The sequence below is a fragment of the Anomaloglossus baeobatrachus genome, chromosome 6 (assembly GCF_048569485.1).
Source record: "Anomaloglossus baeobatrachus isolate aAnoBae1 chromosome 6, aAnoBae1.hap1, whole genome shotgun sequence".
Taxonomy (NCBI): Eukaryota; Metazoa; Chordata; class Amphibia; order Anura; family Aromobatidae; genus Anomaloglossus; species Anomaloglossus baeobatrachus.
In genome coordinates, this window is record NC_134358.1 from 471661938 (window position 1) to 471677375 (window position 15438).

The window sequence follows — 15438 nt, forward strand, 5'->3', positions numbered from 1 at the left end:
CACTTTGGATTACATGTAATCTCTGAAAAATGTAATTCAGACAAAATTCCCAACGGAAATTCACTGTACTCCTTCTGGCCTGTACAGTGCAGTCAACAACATTTTTGAGCACCTTTGAAAAGAAGGACACGGCGCAACAGAGGCCAAACGGAGTCTGGAATAACTCTTCTGCCTCATTATAGAGAATAGATCTGTCGGGGGTTTCACCTGAATCATGTATTTCTAAGATCTACATCAATTCATTACAATTCACGTAAATTCTGCAATTCTCATCAAACTTTGCATTGGAAATTATGGAAATTATATTGAAAACGTTATTTAATATTCCAATTGAATAATATGTTAATAAATTTCATTTCTTGGAAACATATATTTTTACCTATATGTCCAGACTTTAGGGACACCCTGCATTCCTCCATTACCGAGACATCTCTGTTTGAATCAATATGCAAATGAGGCTAAAGTGCATCTGGTGCTGGGAAGTTCTTCCCAAGCCTGTGTCACTCCAACTCAATTTTCTGACCAGCGCTATGTTCTTCTGCTTAACTGACATTTCCTCTGCTTGAAATCACACAGCAATTCAAATGCCAATATTTTGGTAATGGAGGAACGGGCTGGTTAGTTTAATGTATGGCTGCACTTAACTTTCCAAAAGCTACATGCACATATAGTTTGTGGGGTGAAATTCTGCTTTTAGATTCTCTTTAAAGTGGTTGTTCTCCTTTGAAGACAATTTTCTTTCATTAAATGCTTATATATTGGGCTAAAAATCAATGTTGCAGCTGTGCTTCATTAATAAAATGTTCATGGTTTGCTTTCTGGGTTTCACTATCTATTGCTGGCTGCAGAATAATTAAGCTGAGAATCTTCAAGTGAGCTCATTCTAACTATTTGGACTTGCTCACATGACAGTATAACTCGGGCGAGTATTATCCTATGTTTTATCAGATAACTATCATTGCTCCACTCCAAGGTTCGAACTGGAGAGCTCTGGTTTCCCCCTTGGTTGTACCACAGCCTATTTTGTGTTGGTCCAATTGCTGAAGGATCTCTTGTCTTTCTTTCTTGTGCTGTACTTTCCTGTTTCACTTCTTTTCAGGTGTGTGCACTTTCTTGTTTGGTTTGCCCAATCACATTTTGGGAGGGGCTATTTATACTCATTACTTGCATGCCTCAGTGCTGGCTATATTCCTAGATGGATGATTATCTGGAGTTCCAGCTCCTCGGGTAAGATTTTCTTACTGAGATCTTGCAATTGCTATTCCCTGCAGTTTGTTTGTGTGAATCTCTTCCCAGTTATCTCCTATTTATTTTTAGAAGGTTTCCACATATTCTGTTATTCTTTTTGGTTTCTTTTATTTCATCATTCCTGTACGACTGTGTTTGTATGTTCCTAGCCCTGTCTCTCAACAACTGCTTGTTTGCACTTCATTTATATTATGAACTGGAGGAAGATCGGGAGTTTGAAGTGGAGTGAGTTCTGATATCCAGGCAGGTCAGATGAAGTCTGAAGTATCTAGTTGTAAGTGTAAGGGTTACAGTCATGAGGATAATTCCTGGATCAATTCAGCGGCGGTCCTTCATGCTGATCGCCTGATAAGAGAGTTCTGCCAGCTATCGATGCAGTTTTTGGTCTAGATTAAGGATAAAGTTGTCATTTTCCTCAGGATACCATCCTGAAACTAATGGACAAATTGAGAGGATGAACTAAGAGAGCAATATTTGACATGTTTTGTTTCATCTAATCAGGAAGACTGGGTGGAGTTTTTATCCCTTGCTGAAAATGCTTTAAATAATTATATTTACACAGCTATTGGAGCCTCGCCTTTTTATTTGTTGTGGGGGTTTTATCTAATGTTTGGTAATTTTTTTGAGTTGCAGTGTTCTGTACCAGTGGAGTAGAAATTTTCTCCCGGTGATACAGAAGTTTGGAAGGAGGTTGAAAGGGGTCTTTTGGTTATGAAGGTTACGACTAATAAAAGGAACAGACGATAACCACAGAAAGGCTTGTAGGGTTGTTGGAATTTGTATGGTTGACCTCTAAAAATGTATGGCTCAAAGTGGCCTTTAGGAAATTTGCTCATAATTTTGTAGATCCTTACAGGATTACTAAACTTTTGACTCAGTAACAGTTAAGTTTCAACTCTTAGTAACTTGGAAAATCAACAAGTCATTCTATTCTACCCTTGTGAAGAGATTTATGGGGACACCTGTCCTTTGTGACATTATTGAGGCGGATTTGGAGGAGGATCATGAGTATGAAGTGGAGCGAGTTCTGGGATTCAGGCGGGTCAGGCGCCATTTGCAATATTCGTAAGGGTTACGATCTTGAGGATAATTCCTTTGTCAATTTGAAGAACCTTCATGATGAGCATCTGAAAAGAGAGTTTCGTCAGTGCTGGACACTGGGGATTTCTGAGGGTACAGTGGTCCTTCGTAGAAGGGGGGTACTGTCATGGCTCCATTCCAGGGTTTGAACCAGTGATCTCTGGTTGTTGGTTGGTTTTCTTTTTGATTGAACCACAGCCTGTTTTGCATTGGTCCAACTACTGCTGAAGGATGTCTTGTCTTTCCTATGATTTGCTTTCCTCTTTCAGTTCTGTTCAGGGTGTGTGCACTTTTTCATTTGGTTTGCCCGACCACATTTTGGGAGGGGCTATTTACACTCACTACTCACATGCTTCGGTGCTGGCTATATTTTGGAATGGATGCTTGTCTGGAGTCCCAGCCTCTTGGTTAAGGTTTTCTTACTAAGACATTGTTATTGCTATTCCCTGCAGTTTGTTTGTGTGACTTTTTCTATTTTGTTTTATTTATGTTTGGGAGGGTTTCCAACTATTTTGTTATTCTTTTTGGTTTCTTGTATTCCATCATTCTTGTAAGACCATGTTTGCACATTATTAGCCCTGTGTCTCACCCTCTGCCTGTGTGCACTGCATTTATGTTCATTGTTTCTTTGTGCGTTACACTTAGTTTATAGCTTAGGGTGTGCAGTTAAGGACACTCAGAATTAGCCGTCGATGAATGCGGGTGCCATTACGTGATCTTAGGGTGCCAACCTCCACTGTCGGACAGTGACAAATCAGGGTCAAGTCTAGGGCAAGTATAAGCCTAGTTTGTGACCTGTGGATCTCTGGTTTTACAGCTTTCCTGGTTGTCCACCCCGATGAGAGTGTTAGGGTTCAGTCGTAACAATAGCACTTGCACCAAATGCTATACTATGGGCACTACAGATTTGTGTTGTTTGTCTCAAATTGACATGCGAAAAAAATTGTGAAAGGAGTTGGATGGACTGTCACATTTCCCCTGAAGACACCAACTATATTAGTGTGTTATGTTTATATTTATGTGTAATGCCAGCAATTGTCACCTGTGTAATCGTTCCAGGCTGCACTCCTTGTTAGCCACACATTACAGGGTAAACGAGGACCAGTCCAGCATGGAAAAAGTGGTAGGGTCCCATGAGGAGAGAGTTCCTGGTTTAGGAGTTAAGTGTGGGCCCGCTGTGAGGAGAACAGGAGATGCATTGATGGAGAAGACTTGGCTCCTGCAAGAGAGAAAAATATGAAAACTTAACGGTTACAGAGGAGGCAGAGCATCACAGGCAAGTGGGTGATACCTGCTCCAAGAGACTGTTTAAAGTGAGTCCAGTGTTGGCTGGCTGCAAGGGGAATTTTTTGAGAAGGAAGAAGAATCTACCTAGCTGAGGACACTAGAAGAGGGACGCAGCTTAGCCAGTACAGGAAAAATACAGGCAATACACCTGTCACCTTACTCATTCATTGTATTTGTTGCCATGAACTAAATGCTATCTGTAACCTTTGGAAAGGAGCCAGTGAATTGTATATAAGGCAATGAAGAATTTGTAACATGTTATCCCCTGTTCATCAGATTGGTCGTTTATAAAAAGGACACTGTATGTAAAAGCTGGTTGGCTTTTCTCATTGTAGGATCCAAACGGGATGGTACCTCACAAAGTGCATCAAGAGATCTCAGACTTTGAAGTACTATCACATACACACACATCCCAATTCTGGGCATGGAAGACGAGTACCTTGTCCACAACTCCTGCATCGGGCCACAATACAATCACAACATGCTGCGAGTGGCTCCAGAAATTGGATCATGCACACCTATTCAAGTTTATTGTTGCGTGTAAAACATTGGACTATACTTGGATATCATACATGAAAAACATATGAAATCAAGTATGACTATAGTATCAAAATACTCAGCTATAGATCTACATTAGAGCTGTAGACACAAAATGGTACACAATATTTTATAAAAACTATCTGAAAAGTTGTTTGTTTTTTGTTAAATTTTAGGAACATCGAGGCAATAAAAAGTGTTGCAGAGATAGATCCAGTCCTTAAGGTTATGATATTATTGGAGGTATGTATTTTTTTGTGCCTGTGTTGGTAAACCTGGCATCGTAAGTGTCTCTGTGTAAAGTGTGAGTCTGTATCCAATTTTTCCAAGTAGTAGTAAAATAAAAAATAAAATTGCAACTTGGCAAAAGGAGTTTTCCAGGCATGTCAGAAATCATATCCATTTCACACATTTGAACAGAGCTCTGACCATTACTACATCTGGTGGACTCCCAGTATATTAAGTTCTACTTTAGTCTGGTCTCAGTATATTAAACTGCAGAAATGGAAACATGCTGGTTGGCGTTTTCATTACATATACAGTTTTTAGTTTCTGTTTAGCTTTTTTTTATTTGAAAGGCATATGTTTGACAAGGATTACTACAGCTTTTTTATCCAGTATGGTAAAATGATTCAACTGTATAAAAACATGATGTCATAAAAACATAGCAGAAAATAAGGACATTTCTTATCTTGAAAAAATGGGACTTTTTAAATGAAAATTATACTTAAAAAAAAAGTAAAAGAATAAAAAACAAACAACTAAATAAATTATACACTAAGGGACCAAATCATTCAGATGTTTATGCCAGAATTCTAGTGTAGAACACCTTAAGGCTATGTGTCCACGGTAGAATGTACCTGCAGATTTTTCTGCCTGAAAATCCGCGACTTTCGCGGCAAATCCGCACCCGCGGATTTGCCGCGGATTTGCCGCGGATTTACCGCGGATTTGCCGCGGATTTTGATGCGGATTTTTTTTTTTTTTTCCCCATTCAAAACCAAAAATCCGCACCAAATCTGCACCAAACAATTGACATGCTGCAGATTTTTCCGGATCAAAATCCGCGGCAAATCCGCAGCGGAAAAATCCGCAGCATGGACACAGCATTTCCAAAATGCCATTGAAATGGCTTGGAAGTGCCGCTGCTGCAGATTTTCGGGAAATCCGCGGCAAATCCGCAGCGTGGGCACATAGCCTAATAAGTCACAATGTTTTTGTGCAACTCAGAATTTCTTCAAAATATTGCAACTTTTGGCATTTTCCTGAAAGTCCTGATCAACTACGCTAATATGGGTAGAGAATGGTAAGCGTGAGGTGGCTACACATGCCCAACTAATTCATGAAAAGTTACATCACTTTTGTAGTGTACCTTACTTCGGAAATCTACTCCAGTCTTTAATCAACTGGAGTACATGTCTGGCATTGGCGTGCACCAGTTGAGAGATGCGCCACTTAATGAATTAGCACCATCATACTGCAGCAAGCCCATGTACAATGACAGTCTTAATGGATTGGGGCCTACATCTTTTCTTATGAGAAGACATCAAGGAGAACCTAAAATTAATGAAGTTTACATATTGAATAATATTCACACTAACTGAGGCATCCTTCATATGTCCATATTTCCAGTATGTGTGGTGTCTGATTTCACACATACTGGAGAGACGTTCACACACATACTCATTAAAATCTGTGTTGATTTTCACACCTATGTATTTTCACATGGACTGTGACAGAGACATGTCTGTTTTTTAGCATCAGCACGGATGACAAGAGCCAATAGAAGTCTATGGGTCCAGACAGCTTTGGGCTGGAATTATAAAGTTGGGAAGGTCCATGGGCATTGAAGCTTTCCTGTCTAAAAATAGCCAACAGCCGCCCCAGAAGTGGCATATAACATTAGATGCACCAATTCCACTGCTTCACCTTGGCTCTTTCCGATTGCCCTGGTGCGTTGGCAATTGAGGCAATGGTTCATAGGGTTGATGTCAGCTGTGTAGTGTCAGCTGGCATCAAGATCTGGTGTTAGTAATAGAAAGACACCCCCATTGCTAATCTACTAGTTAAAAAAAGACACACACACAAATAATTTATTTCAATATACACTCCGCAAAAACTTACTTTGTTTACCATTTTATAAAAAAATTAAAAAATCTCATGCAGTTCTGCCATAGTCCAGGTAATCCATTGTAGTCCACCAAATCCGTTGTAGTCCAAAAAAGAATATCTGAAACCCCCCACAAACATAGAGAAATAAAATAAGACACTTTCCCTCATTCACCACTTTATTGAAAAGAAAAAAAAAATCCCAGCTGGTCCGACATCGTCCAGGAATTCTGACGTATAAAGTTTAAGGAGCATCATTCTGACACTCTATAGACTCTGCTTACGGGCAATTCTGGGTCATGCTGCACTGCTCGAGACCCGGTGCCTCTGAAGAGTGCTGACATTAGTAACATTATTGTCGCGCCCAGGGATATAGGGTACTCTGTCCCGGGCAGTGTATATCTGAGGAATGTCCCTTTGGTGGCCGTTGCCCGGTTCTGTGCCCTGGGCCCTTTTTGTAAAGAGGGATATATTTACAGGGGATTAGATTAATGTTCATACGTGACGCCCACGTGCGGTGTTATGGCTATGTGGATGGAGCCGCCACTGCACAATGTCCACTACTAGAGTTGGTGTTAATGGCAGCCTGGATGTTGGGCCCTCCGCAAGCAAGGCCGAGCCCCAGAGGGTAGGTGTAATGATGGGTGCCGGAAGAAGGTAGTCTACACAAGGGTTCAGTGCAACTGGGTTTTTACTAACTTTTGCTGGTAATAACTGGTCACCCGAGGCCGACTGCTTTCACATTCAGGTCCCCTTTGTCCCAGTGCCAGTGTAGTAATCTGGCACCTTCTTCCTATGCACCTGTCTCTGATTAGTGGGTCCCCGTGGCGTAAAGCAACTGGGGGTCCCCGTCCGGTGGTGTTTCTTTCCACTGCTGTCCGTATGACGGTAGCGTGAACCCTGTGAGGTTGGAGTCTCTGGTCCTCTCTCCGGCTCTCTCTTTGCTACTGAGCCTCGGATTTTTAGAGGCAGCAAGGTCTTTGATGGTCCCGTTGGTGTGCAGGTGTTAACAGGCCGGCTTGGAGCTTCTGCCTGTCCTAGGGTCCTATACCCCATCGGTATATAGTTCTGGGAGTACTCCACCGTACTCCACCAGCAACTACTCTCCTGGGAACCAGGTTACTGCTCACCCCAAGTCAGTCCATCCCTTCTTGTCCACCTTCACTCCTCAACTTCCTTTCTCTGACTATCTGTCTGTCCTCAGTCCGCCCCTCCCACCTGGTCAACTAGTGGACTGGACTGGCTTCACCTCTAGGCGGCCATCCATGGGCCCGACCCCAGCCCTGTACCATTGTATGGGGGATTGTTGGGGAAAACCGGGATTATCTGGAGTGTTTGTGTGTAACCGGCACTGGGCTTCTGGGTCCCTAGGGGGTAGGCTCTGCATCCTGGTGAGGGATGCAGTACCTTGTAGCTCCCTGAGGGCTTCAGGGGCGCTACATTCCCCCTTGGTTAATTCCAGCACGTCCTCGGGCTGCAAGTGAAACTGGTTACACTTTTTATTTTACATGAAAACATTAACATAACAGGTCTTCCCACTCCAGGGAGGTTCAGGCTTTAACATTACTTTAACTGGAGTACCCCTCTCTCTTCACCCACCACCCAAAGGTCCTGGTCCCAAGACCCTCTCAGGAGGCAGGTCACCGGTTCCGTTGGTAAGCAGGTCCGGACCATCTCTGTCCCGCACCTTTCCTGCACCCAGCCTCTCCTGGTGGCGGTGCTTTAACAGGGTCGGCTGGTGGTATTCTGGTGGAGCACAACTGGCGCAACTTTTTACAGGTTAAGAGTTTTTGTTGGCTGCTGCCAGTCCTGCAGCCTGGGGTCCATTTTTATAGCAAAACAAACTGGTAAACTTCTTACTTCGATTGTCCATTTTCAAAACACTTTTAAGCAGTTTAAATCAACATTTTTAACTTTTCAGGAACAGTCAAACAAAGAAACTGGTAGCATAACAGGTGACAGCTACCAGGGTGTTGGAAAGGGGCCATCTGGTTCACTTGGCATCCTCGGATCAACACTCAGAGTCTGGGTGCACTCACTGGTCCCGTGCACCTGCGCTACCTCCTGGTGGCAGCTGGGGGACTGGTGCTGAAGTGGGAGCGAGGGTTGGCTTTTCTGTAAGGAACTCCACATCAAGGGCGTACCAGCCCCACTCTCCATAGTGCCGGGTGTAGGCAACTTTGTCACCCACATACAGATCCTGGTCAGGGTGTCCTCTGGGGAGATGGGGTCTCACATCCCAGAGGGAGATGAAGACTCCCTCCTTCAGGCCGGGCTCTGCAGTGAAATCCCATCCCCTTTTCAGGCTGAAACGCTCCACAACACCCTGGTACATTATGCCCCGGGCGCAGTAGGTGGCGAGCCGCAGGTGCTGCTTCTCCTGGAGGTCTCTTCCCTCCGTCTGCGCCCGCTGTGCCTCCCACTGCTCCTGCTCCTGGGCCAGCTGGGTGATGATAGCCTGGCAGCCCCCACGGGTGTCCTCCTCAACCCGTGCCCGCTCCTAGTTGACAACTGCTGGCTTCCCGCTACCTGGTTCAGGGTAGCTCACTGCCGGGTTCCCAACAGCGACTGGGCACAGTACCAGGGGAAGATCGTCAGCACTGGCGGCGGCCTCCTCCGCGGCTCCCGATGACGTGGTAGCCTGGGCTGTCATCACCGGATCAGGTGCTGAAGCTTGCTCCTTCTCCAGCAGAGAAGGTGATGCGACCGCTTCTGGTCTGGCAGGGGAAGCTAGTGCCACTTTGCCCTTCTCCAGCGGAGAAGGTGATGCGACTGCTTCTGGTCTCGCTGGCTCTGGCAGTGCTGCGGCCTGGTCGAGAATGGCTAAGACAGGGTCTAAAGGGGAAGCTATTCTACTTCCTCGCTGAAGAGACAATTTACATATTTCCCACAGGAGTATTGCGGCTTAAAGTCTCCTCACCACTGGCATGCTGGAATCGTGTGTCAGTCTCCGCAAGGAGAATAGCTTCCCATTTAGACCCCATCTTAGCCTCTCATACAGCCAGATCAGATCATACTTTGCACTAACGAGGGACAGCCAACCTGAAACACTGTGTCTGCAAATTGAGGTTCTGATCTGGCATAAATCCTATGTCATATGACAAGACTCGTTAAAGGGTCACTTTTGACTTTTAAGATTGATACCTCCAATAGGTGGTACTACAGATTGTCTACTTCCTCACTGAAGAGAGACTTTGCATATTTCACAGAGGAGCATTGTGCCTTAAAGTCTCCTCACTACTGGCATGCTGGAATGGTGTGTAAGGGTGGTATCACACACAGCGACGACGACAACGACATCGCTGCTACATCACCATTTTCTGTGACGTTGCATCGACGTCCCGTCGCTGTCGCTGTGTGTGACATCCAGCAACGACCTGGCCCCTGCTGCGAGGTCGCCGATCGTTGCTGAATGTCCAGCTTCATTTTTTGGCCATCGCTCTCCCGCTGTGACGCACACATCGCTGTGTGTGACAGCGAGAGAGCGACGAAATGAAGCGAGCAGGGAGCAGGAGCCGGCATCTGGCAGCTGCGGTAAGCTGTAACCAGGGTAAACATCGGGTAACCAAGGGAAGACCTTTCCCTGGTTACCCGATATTTACCTTCGTTACCAGTGTCCGCCGCTCTAGCTGCCAGTGCCGGCTCCCTGCTCTCTGCACATGTAGCTGCAGTACACATCAGGTAATTAACCCGATGTGTACTGTAGCTAGGAGTGCAGGGAGCCAGCGCTAAGCAGTGTGCACGGCTCCAAGCTCTCTGCACATGTAGCACAGCGACGCGTGTCGTTATGATCGCTGCTGCGTCTGCTGTGTTTGACAGCTAAGCAGCGATCATAACAGCGACTTAGGCTGGAGTCACACTTGCGAAAGACTCATGCGAGTCTCGCATCGCATCCCCCAACACGGCCTCACACACTCCTAATAGGAGCGGGACGGCTACATGTATTTATATGCAGCTGAGACGCTCCTGTCCGGAGAGTGTGTGGCCGTGCCAGGTAATGCGATGCGAGACTCGCATGAGTCTCTCGCAAGTGTGACTCCGGCCTTACAAGGTCGCTGTTGCGTCACAGAAAATGGTGACGTAACAGCAACGTCATTGTCGCTGTCGCTATGTGTGAACCCAGCTTTAGTCTCACAAGAAGAATAGCTTCCTCTTTAGACATGGACAACACACAAATAGGGCACACGGATGACAAACTGATAACACATACATACGGATGGTCAAAACTGAATTTGCAACATGTGTGTTTTTTAAATGGACATGTGAAGGGGTCTAAGCAAAAGAAATTAAAAACTGCAGCAACAATGCCAACACCCAGTTCCCTTCTCAAGGAAGCACCCCAATAGCAGCCCAGACATAATGCCAACATTCTCTTTCTTAATCATATTGCTTCCTATCGCTTATCCCATCATCAGTGTCAATTCTTTTCGCAGCAGCAAAATTATATTACTGCTTCCATTTTTCCAACACAGGTTTGCAGATTTGGGAATAGCACATACAGACAATACTGGGATGATTTTTTTTTTAATTTCTATATTTTTGGAATTTGTTCCATACTTGTTACTGCATGACTTAAATGTGTAAAAGGTGGGTATGGGGATCCTGATTGTGAGACCCCTCCAAACAGTGAAAGGAAGGGTCCCAGAGTATGTAGTGTATAGGCTCCATAGTTTTGAGGCCTGGTTATGAGTGATGATATTAATGGTTCAACAAGAAAAACAAAGAAAAAGCCACCGCACATAAAACCAGGGGCACGCCTGTATTGCAAATATAAACAACACCTTTATTGATTACAAAACAAGGTTAAAAACAATTAAAAAGACATGAATGACAGCACAAAGAGCGGAGCCTATCCGAAAAAATGACAATAGTGTACAAATGTTTGAAAGACTGCAAAAAAGCCCTGTATTTGTACGGTGTCAAACACAATGAAAAAATACACATAGATTCAATAATCAAATGTAATAAAGCCATCCAATATTATAAAAAATAATAAATAATGCTGCAAGATGAAAACCTACAGGTATGAAGACGGGCCATACACCAGTTGAAAAACGGAGTACAGAATGGAAAAAAGCCCACATGGATGTGGAACAGACACCTGGGTTAAATATAAATGCATAAATAGCCTATATAATGGTAACCACATCCATGACAAATGCATATGTGGCGCCCCTGAGGCTTTCGTCGCCACAGAGGTACTGCACCTCAGCCAGAGGTGTGGTATCCCATTCTGAATAGGAAGGGGGTCATCTACCGGTTCACAGACAAAACCTGCACACACCAATTGGTAGGTAACACACCGGGTCAGGGTTTAAGGCAGGCACTCCATTAATGCTGAGAGTAGCGACCAGTATACCTGGGTATGGGGCTTTAAGTCCCATTCACTGACCTGAGAGGGGGTGGAGCCTAGCAAGGGGGAGTGTGGGAGGAGTCGGGGGAGTGGTGAGAGGAACCAGTTAGTTCAAGTGCAGTCAGAGAGAAGGAGTTGAGGAGTGTGTGAGGTGGGCTGTCAGGACAGTGACAGCGGACAGAAAGACCAAGACAGAAGGAGGTTTCTGGTGGAGATCCTGGGGTCTTGCTAGGCCCAGGTGACACCGATAGAAGGGATTCCAGGGTGCCACGGAAGTACGAACGTCTCGTGGACCTGTTCCACTAGAAATACCGGGTGGAGGGATCAGGCTGCAACACAGGGACGGTCCCTAGGCTGAAGAAGAAAAGCATTACTTTTAGCGAAACCGAAGGCTTGGGAGATCGCTTCAAGCGCCCGAGACCATAACCTGCCACAGATCACCTGCAAGGGGGAGCAATAGAAGAACTAGGTCAGCCACCCTTTGGACAGGCTCGGTGGCGGAGGCACAGGACAGCCCAGTGCAGTTCGGCGCTAGCGAGACAGCCAGAAAGAACACATTGAGGGGTGCACCGGTACTGACCCTTGAACTATTCGGGATCGGCGGAGGCCCACGACGGCGGATCCTTGCATACCGTGGGTAACCGGTTAGCTGCAGTGTTGAGACTAACATTGAGTAAACATCTTGACTGCAAGCTCTGTGTCATCTGCTTTGTCTCGCACCTCATCAACAAACATCATAGACTTTTCCAAAGGTTGCCCCGGGTTACCCGCTCCACCTGTGGGGAGCAAGAAAACACCTCAGCTGCCACAACATCAGCCCTGGAGGTCCCTTCCAGCAGCTGCGGCTCCATAGCTGCACAATTCCACAGGTGGCGTCACAAATTTCAATAAACTACAACTCCCGTCATCATCTCCCTCAATACCGCCATCAGCCACGTTAACTGACTCCGCCAGGGTCACGGAGTCGGGCCCCGCCACCGCTGACCATCCCGGACTAGTCCGGCCCGACACCGAGTCACCTAAGGCCCTGGGGTGGGCGAGTCACATACAGGTGAATATGGTGTCTTCTTCACATGGCCCATTAGCTACTAGGGTTTTGTATTTTCTATCTTTCATTCTAGTAGCATTATTTGTCTGTTACTTACCACTTTGATTTCCCTGCAGTGTGTCTTGATATTTACCATTTAATCATGAAAAAAGATGGTGTTTTTCATTATATTACTTGGGGAAAAAATGGTTTACTTAGCATGTGTTAACTGCCAGTTTGCAACAGTATTCTCCAGGACTTACAGTACAGACCAAAAGTTTGGACACACCTTCTCATTGAAAGAGTTTTCTTTATTTTCATGACTCTGAAAATTGTAGATTTACATTGAAGGCATGAAAACTATGAATTAACACATGTAGAATGAAATACTTAACAAAAAAAGTGTGAAACAACTAAAAATATGTCTTATATTCCAGGTTCTTCAAAGTAGCCACCTTTTGCTTTGATTACTGTTTTGCATGCTCTTGGCATTCTCTTGATGAGCTTCATGGGGTAGTCACCGGAAATGGTCTTCCAACAGTCTTGAAGGAGTTCCCGGAGATGCTTATCACTTGTTGGCCCTTTTTCCTTTACTCTGCGGTCCAGCTCACCCCAAACCATCTCGATTGGGTTCATGTCTGGTGACTGTGGAGGCCAGGTTATTTGGCGTAGCACCCCATCACTCTCCTTCTTAGTCAAATAGACCTTACACAGCCTGGAGGTCTGTTTGGGGTCATTGTCCTGTTGAAAAATAAATGATGGTCCAACTAAACGCAAACCAGATGGAATAGCATGCCGCTGCAAGATGCTGATGTAGGCATGCTGGTTCAGTATGCCTTCAATTTTGAATAAATCCCCAACAGTGTCACCAGCAAAGCACCCCCACACCATCACACCTCCTTCTCCATGCTTCACGGTGGGAACCAGGCATATAGAGTCCATCCGTTCACCTTTTCTGCGTCACACAAAGACACGGTGGTTGGATCCAAAGATCTCAAATTTGGACTCGTCAGACCAAAGCACAGATTTCCACTGGTCTAATGTCCATTCCTTGTGTTCTTTAGCTCAAACAAGTCTCTTCAGCTTGTTGCCTGTCCTTAGCAGTGGTTTCCTAGCAGCTATTTTACTATGAAGGCCTGCTGCACAAAGTCTCCTCTTAACAGTTGTTCTAGAGATGTGTCTGCTGCTAGAACTCTGTGTGCCATTGACCTGGTCTCTAATCTGAGATGCTGTTAACCTGCGATTTCTGAGGCTGGTGACTCAGATAGACTTGTCCTCCACAGCAGAGGTGACTCTTGGTCTTCCTTTCCTGGGGCGGTCTTCATGTGAGCCAGTTTCTGTGTAGCGTTTGATGGTTTTTGCCACTGCACTTGGGGACACCTTCAAAGTTTTCCCAATTTTTCGGACTGACTGACCTTCATTTCTTAAAGTAATGATGGCCACTCGTTTTTCTTTACTTAGCTGCTTTTTTCTTACCATAATACAAATTATAACAGTCTTTTCAGTAGGACTATCAGTTGTCTATCCACCAGACGTCTGCACAACACAACTAACTGATGGTCCCAACCCCATTTATAAGGCAAGAAACCCCACTTATTAAACCTGACAGGGCACACCTGTGAAGTGAAAACAATTTCCGGTGACTACCTCTTGAATCTCATCAAGAGAAGGCCAAGAGTGTGCAAAGCAGTAATCAAAGCAAAAGGTTGCTACTTTGAAGAATCTAGAATATAAGACATATTTTCAGTTGTTTCACACTTTAAGTATTTCATTCCACACGTGTTAATTCATAGTTTTGATGCCTTCAATGTGAATCTACAATTTTCAGTCATGAAAATAAAGAAAACTCTTTGAATGAGAAGGTGTGTCCAAACTTTTGGTCTGTACTGTACATAGAAAAAATTCTTGGCCCTTTACATCGATATTAGTCAGGCCACCTCTCACATGTCTTTATGTGACTTTAGAATAGCTGTCCAGCCATTCAAATTCTTTTTCTAATAGCTTTAAATGTTTTAACATAAACTGAACAATATTTACCTTGCGGAACACCAGATGCTCCTGTAACGCCCCATGGGCAGGTGCTGATTAACCTACTCGTCGCCAGATCGTCGACTGTCGCTTGTCACGGGCGGCCAAGCCTGGCTCCATTGCCTCGAGGCGTACAGGAGTATGGCTGGGGAGATAGGATGATGGGAGTAGTAGTGATGAGGTGTTTGTCGTGACGACACCTGTGGTATGCGGCCAGGGAATGGGTCGTAGCTGCTGTCGCTGTCCTCCGGGGCAGATGGAGGTAGCAGCCAGGGATGATATCGCTCTCCACAGGTAGAGTGGGCCACCGGGGAGGATGATGAGGGGAGTAGTAATGGCGGCGGAGAGCGGCAGTACGGGTACTAAAGAGTAAGAGTCTATGGTTGCGGTTCCAGGTTTACTCACAGTTCTTAAGGTGCGATGCTGCTCACCCAGGTAATATCAGTCACTTGCTATGATGGGCTCCGTCGAACCTGAACCCCTTTAGAGATCAGCACGGTTTGGTGTTCGGTGGGTTTCTCCTTGTAATGCCTGTCTGTGGATCTCCTGGCTTGAAGCTACGAGGGGACCCTGGGTTTCTCGAGATGTACACTTGTCCCTAGTTGCAGGTGCCGTGGTTCCGATGTGGGGCCTGGCTTGAAGCGAGACCCCAGATCCTATATGGCACTGTGCTGTCGGGCACTGTATGATCAGGGAAGCTTGAAACTTTTCCCGTCCAGGCAGATTCTGGAAAACCAACGTGAAGTATAATCTTCCCTAGGGTCCTGCT